The sequence below is a fragment of the Leptopilina heterotoma genome, unplaced genomic scaffold (genome assembly GCF_015476425.1).
Source record: "Leptopilina heterotoma isolate Lh14 unplaced genomic scaffold, ASM1547642v1 Lhet_17, whole genome shotgun sequence".
NCBI lineage: Eukaryota > Metazoa > Arthropoda > Insecta > Hymenoptera > Figitidae > Leptopilina > Leptopilina heterotoma.
This window is the reverse complement of record NW_025110886.1, coordinates 1,681,087-1,687,955: the sequence shown is the minus strand read 5'-3', so window position 1 is coordinate 1,687,955 and position 6,869 is coordinate 1,681,087. Positions and strand designations below refer to the sequence as shown.

The 6,869-nt window shown below is 33.5% G+C and overlaps 1 long non-coding RNA gene across 1 annotated transcript; it reads right to left on the bottom strand.

Annotated features, from left to right (window-relative positions):
- Positions 1–200: 200 nt before the first annotated feature.
- LOC122499565 lies at positions 201–6,374 on the bottom strand. The gene is made up of 2 exons (XR_006301343.1): positions 5,950–6,374; positions 201–1,103 (listed from the first exon to the last, which is right to left on the bottom strand). It is a non-coding gene; the product is annotated as an uncharacterized LOC122499565 (long non-coding RNA).
- Between the last annotated feature and the right edge of the window lie 495 nt (positions 6,375–6,869).

Here is a 6,869-nt window from a genome sequence, read left to right as displayed (position 1 = left end):
CAATCAACAATTACCAACAAAAATAACAAATCTCACCATAATATCTCAAAGGAGATTCCGTCAGGAAAATAACCAAAAAGGGAAACTTGGTCATTTGAGACACGACTCTTGTCAAACAGAAAATTATACTTACTAAATCTCAAGTCTAAATAATTACTAGATTATAATTCCTTGTTATTCTTTTGACAACCAAAACACAATTTCTTTTCTAACAAACCTTTATTAACAAACTATTAAATTCTCCACATAACACAAGTCAACTACATACAACGTCAATATTCCTTCGTACAACATACTCTTATACTTTTTACAAATCTCATAAATACGTCTTATCTCATCAACATCCAAATCCAACTATCTCAAAAATGTGTTTTTGTCGTCTGCTACTTTTTTCGCGAAGCGCCAGTACACACTTGTCATAAAGGGGAATTTACATTTCTCCCTACACATTAAAGTCAAAAGGACTAACGCGCTAAACCCAAAATCAAATAATTATTAATTGAATTTATAATAATAAAAAGAAAGTAAATAATGAACATATCATGACGAAACTACTTCGTCATAAAACTCCCCCCTTGAGATTGAATCTAACTCTTATGCATTCGAACTCACATCAGAAACATACAACTCATAACAAATCAAATCAATAAAAAAAAATACTTTTTTCATTTAACAATACTAAACAAAAAAAAATATAATAATTAACTAAACATTATCCTACTTCAACACATAAAAAAATTTTACAAAGTTCACTTCACTTATAGTCTTTAATTCTTGGTTCTGTTCACTGCATCAATTTCTGGATGGCCATGTTGATTGTTTCCAGCGGTAAGCAGTTCATTGCCATTGTCAAACTCGTACGGCAATTATCAAATCCTTGGTCTCCTCTCTGTATGGTCCTAATTTACCGTAAGAAGGTCGTCGGTTAGATTCTGCTTCGTCAAGAATAGAATGGTCCTCACACCAAAAAGTAATTTGGAAATTTTCCAGGCTCATTAACTGCATTCGAATCCTTGTTTACTTCCCAGGCTCAATTTATTGACTAGATTAGTCACTACTTCCCTCTAAGTTGTCTGCCGAAATTTACCCAAGTTGAGACATAACTTAAAAATAAATAAATAGTTAGTAAAAATTATACTTGATTTAACCAGGTTAATATTTCTCTAAGTCTGTGACATGGATTTTGGGATTTCTACGGCTGTCTTTGGTTCGTAGTACAAAAACTAAAGGAGATAATTATTTGAAAATTTATGAGATTTCCTCAGAACTAAGTCACCAACTTTAAGATTAATTTCAACAAAAATGACAAAAACTAATTTTTGTCATAGTATTAAGTCTGTCTATTTTTCTCCTTGTCAATGAATTTTGTCACCAAGTATCGCAGTGCGTCAAGTCGTTTAATCCTGTCAATCCATTCCTAAGGTGAAATCCTTCTGTGATCAATCAATCCATATTGGCGATATACCAGGTCTAAGTTGAACATTCATATTCCAGGTTTTGGAAAAGTCACTACCCAGAATGATGTCTAGTGTAACTGAATGAAGAATTTTGTTGTTGAGTATGTCCGTCTACAGTAATGTTCAATTTAAACAACCTTGTAGTCTCTCTCGTACCACCACTAGCGATCCTTATTGAGGTTTTGCATGGTTGTAGTCGGCTCCTATACGGCTCTGTTACTCTGTTGCTGATCACCTATATCATTGCTCCAGGGTCAAAAAGTGCCTCATAAGATTTGTTGCCAATGTGCATTAAAAAAAATCGTCTTTTTTTTTATTCGGCTACTGTCTACATCCTTGTCAATTTTAAGGTATGGGTCAGTTGTGTCCTTCACAACCTCTCCCCTCCCTTGGATCATTGATACTAATCCCTTGTCAGTATCATTCATCCCCTCAATTAAACTCCACTTAAAGAGTCGATCATTATACCCACTCTTGACCTCAACATCACTAAATGAAAAATTAAATGAGTCTCTTTCATTCTTACATCCTCTTTTATCACATGTCAAAAATTTGAATGAGTTTTTCTCATTTAACTCCTCAGTTCCTACCCTAACTTCGCTTCTTATGAGTGGTTTCTCCCCACTCTTGTCAACTACTACCATGTCACCTATGTCCCAACTGCAAGATGCACCTTCATTAATAGGGAAAGAATTTAAACCTTTAATTTTGTCAGTTTCATTCCTATTTTTCTCAATAATATTAGTTTTCTCTTTGTTCTGAGAAACTTTAATTATCGAGTGTGAAGGGGGTTGGCGGGGGGTACAGACATCTTCTGCGCCCCCCATGGTCCGTTTCCCAAAACATTCCTTATATTCACACAAATCGGGCAACTTAAGAAATTTACCCCTGGTGTTTTGCAGGCTAAGCAAAATTCAGTCTGCTTTACTTTACTGGGGCAGTGCGTCGCAATATGCCCTTGTTGCTGACATGCAAAACAGATTCTCAAAGGACATTCTGACACTCTATGTCCCACTGCTTGGCAAGAAAAACATGCACCATAGAAGGGAGTTGATGCACTAGTACTACCAGTTGAACAAACTTGACCTACTGGGGCAACGACAGTATTAACAGGGTTATTCTGTTGTTGCTTCTTCTTCCAATTACCCGCTACCATGGCCGCATACATCATCGCTGGATTCGGCACTGGTGTTGGTGTCGCAATGGTGGGGGTTGTTTGGTTGAGAGCGTCGATTTTTTTAGTAGTTTTCTCAGCCTTCTTTTCCCCCTTAGTCTTCTTTTTCATCTTCTCTCCTTTCATTTTATTTGCTTCCTGACATTCACTCAATTCTGTTGCACCCTTGTCTTCCATAGCCGCAATATCGTTTTCATGTTTATTCGTCCCATGCGTCTTGTCATCCTTCTTGGTACCATGAAATGCAGCAGCCGGAAAACGCATCTTGTCTTTCGATGGTGGGGGAACATATCTGTCGTCCAAGTCCTTTACTTTTTCGTATTGTCGTAAATTCTTTTCTAATTTGGTCAAAGATTCCAAACCAGATGAGTCAACTTGTCTACGATAAATTGGCGTAAGGCCTTTGTAAGCTATTTTAACTTGTTGTTTGACTGGTATGGGTCTCTTTAAGTGTCCCATTATAAGTCTTAAACTTGTCAAATAAGAAGAAATCTTTTCTCCTTTTGCTTGTGTCCTAGCCCTTAATTCATCAATTATCCCGTCATCGTCAACTGTAGTCAAAAATTCTCGTCGAAAAGCTCGCTTGAACGCCTTCCATGTCTTAGTTTCTCGTCTTATGGTCCTGTACCATCGACTTGCATTACCTTTTAATACACTTGGAATTGAGTTTATTAGATCATCGTCATCTATCAACATACAATTTCTACAATCTTCCAGTCTGTTGAGAAAATCTTCAGGATCAGCATTATCTTCATTAGAAAATTTAATGTCCCAATTAATTAATATTTTAATTGTTTTTGACCTCCTGATTGTCTTACTACTGTCTGATCTAATAGAAGATTCACTTGAGTCGTCTAAGTCAGATTCACTAGATGAATCAGTGAATAATGTTCGTCTTATGCTCTTTTCTTTGTATATTTTATTGGTTCGTCGTTTGCGTTGGTCCTTACTACGAGAAACTTTTTTTTCCCTAGTCGAAATATTTTCGGGTTCGTCTGAGTTATCTGTAATAACACTAACTCTCTCGTCTTTAGATATCCCCCCTTTGGACAGATGCTTTTGATTAGCCTGTACTAGTCGGTGGATATTTTGGTCACTTCTCTTCCTAACTAATTTACTCTTGTTATGAGTGTTCTGGGAAAAATGTACTTTCTCAATTTGTTCAAAATTTTCATTTTGATAATGAGACAGAAGTTCTTCTCTTTCTAAATGAGGAACCACGTCATTTAAAGGACACTCAAAATTATTTTCCTGTCTAGTAGGGCAATGTTGCTCGTCAGTAGGGAAAAGAGTATTAGTCATTTGTTTGTTTAATTTGTTTAAATGTCTGATTTCGGGACTGATACTGAGTCTAGCGACTGATTGTCGTAAACTAATGACATTTGGTGCCATTGTAGCCGAAACAATAGGTTGAGGTGCAGTCATAACTGTAGTAGTTACGGGCAATGATAGTGTGTGGGAGGTTGTAGTCAAAATAGAAGTAGTAGGGATACTAGCTGTCGTCATAACTGGGGTTTGAATCAATATTGGGGGGCTCGGTAAGGACTCGCTTGTCGGACTTTGTCTACTATACGAAGAGTTCCTCTCTCCCCTCCCTGCTATTGATTCTTGATTTTGATCAATTTCTCCCAAAATACCCATGTCTCTTAACCTGGGATTGGTAGTCTCCTCACCACTCTCACTTGTCTCTCCTCCACCCCTTGTCTGGCAAACATTGGAAATTTCCTCCTCTTTTGGCGCAATTAAGGCTTCAAGAAGAAAAATTTTGTCTGTTTTTCCTAAATCATACAATTCACAAAAAGGAATATCTATCTCGTCTGTAAAAATTTTCCTTAATTCAATACGAAATAATCTTTCTCGAAGAACTTGTAAAGTCCCCGAAATTGACAATTGTTGAGAAAGTAACAATGTTACTATTTGTCCTACAGGCATTTTGGCAATAGAATTCCAAATATCTCTAATATCGGGACTATCTATCAGTCTTGTCATTCTTTCCTTGTAGTCAGTCATTATCTCAATTGCAAAAGCCATTTTCTTAGACAAATTTTAAACAAGTAAAAAAAATAATTATGTCACGCTTTGTCAAAATAAATTAGGGTAATTTTATTTTATTTTGGAAAAATTCGTTAAATTTTTCCAATCGTCGTAACAAAAGTTAATTTTTAGGGTACTACACAAATTATATACGGTCCTGAAATTATTTAATAATTTGTTTAATTAATTTTATTTCCATCAAACTTAAAAAAAAAGATAAAAATTTTGAAAATTTGTTAATTATTAACAAAAAGGGGGCACGTCTCCCATTTAATACGGCCCTGGTCCTTTTAAAATTTTCACTGTCTCGCGGCAGAAATTTTCATCTCCCTTCCCAAGTCAAACTTCTCTTGTCAATTTCTGCATGAGTAATATTTTCGAGCCTACGTGACTAATTTTTGTCATGCGCAATAGTTTCCCTAGTCGAAATTTTCCACTGATCGACAATTTCTATAAAAAAATGAATTTGAAAAACGATGCGGAAAAATTATCACTACGCGCATGCGTTGTATGTCACGTAATTATTATGATTTTATTCAACACCAAGCACGTGTTGGCTAATTATTTAAATAATAATGTCAAAAATTATTTATCACTTGCGAAAAATCAAGAAAAATTCACTGAATTTAGTAAAATTAAAATTACTGAAATCGTCCAAGAATTACAAAAACTATTCAACTTCCAAAAAAAATGTCTAAATTGAGGTTATGGCGTCTCTCGCCATGCCGTCAACAAAAATTCTCAAGTGTAAAAATGTTTCATTTTACACAATTATCTCCTCCTCTCCAAAGTCACATATAATAAAGAAAACAATTTACATGTAAATCTCCTCCTCTCCCAAGTCAAATATAGAAATACATATAAATTCTTCTCCTCTCCCAAGTCAAATCAAAAATACATGTCACAAAAATAATTTCAAGTCAAAAATTATAGAATAATTTCTAGTCGTGTCTCAAAAATTTCCCAACAAATGTGCCCCACGTTGGGCGCCAAATTTTATGACGGTTCTTTTAATAATAAATTAAAAGTTATGCAAAATTTAATAAATCATTTTTCCCTTATTCGTCACAAATCATTTTCTATTGCCAACGTGATAGTCAGACGCCAGTTAATTTTATTATTAAAAATTAACAAAAACAATAATTTATTCTCAATCAACAATTACCAACAAAAATAACAAATCTCACCATAATATCTCAAAGGAGATTCCGTCAGGAAAATAACCAAAAAGGGAAACTTGGTCATTTGAGACACGACTCTTGTCAAACAGAAAATTATACTTACTAAATCTCAAGTCTAAATAATTACTAGATTATAATTCCTTGTTATTCTTTTGACAACCAAAACACAATTTCTTTTCTAACAAACCTTTATTAACAAACTATTAAATTCTCCACATAACACAAGTCAACTACATACAACGTCAATATTCCTTCGTACAACATACTCTTATACTTTTTACAAATCTCATAAATACGTCTTATCTCATCAACATCCAAATCCAACTATCTCAAAAATGTGTTTTTGTCGTCTGCTACTTTTTTCGCGAAGCGCCAGTACACACTTGTCATAAAGGGGAATTTACATTTCTCCCTACACATTAAAGTCAAAAGGACTAACGCGCTAAACCCAAAATCAAATAATTATTAATTGAATTTATAATAATAAAAAGAAAGTAAATAATGAACATATCATGACGAAACTACTTCGTCATAGGTTATAATTATATTTTTTAATAATATTTATTATATATTTATTAATAAATAATAATTAATAAATTAAAGATTTAATTTTTTTTGTTATATTGAAGTTTCTATAATAACTATTATAAATTAATTAAATTTAACTGAATTTAAAAAAATTATGTTTAATCAATGGAAACTTATTAAGAATAGAATTAAATTGTTTTTTTTTAATATAAAATTTGAGGTTTATTACATTACGATTATATGCAGTCCTGTATCAATTTTTTCATAGTGAAGTTAGCTTCACATAAAAAAATTATCGAGATATCGATAATTCGATTGTGGTAAACCCGCGAAAAAGACTGTAATATAGTCTTGTTCTCGAAGGAAAGAGTGTTTAGTGATTTAATTTCAGTATTGTACCTACAGTTTGCAGAGCCCTACATAAATTTATTTTTAAAATTTCTTTAATGTAATATAATTAAATCGTTTCATCAATTTTAATAAAAAGGCAATTTT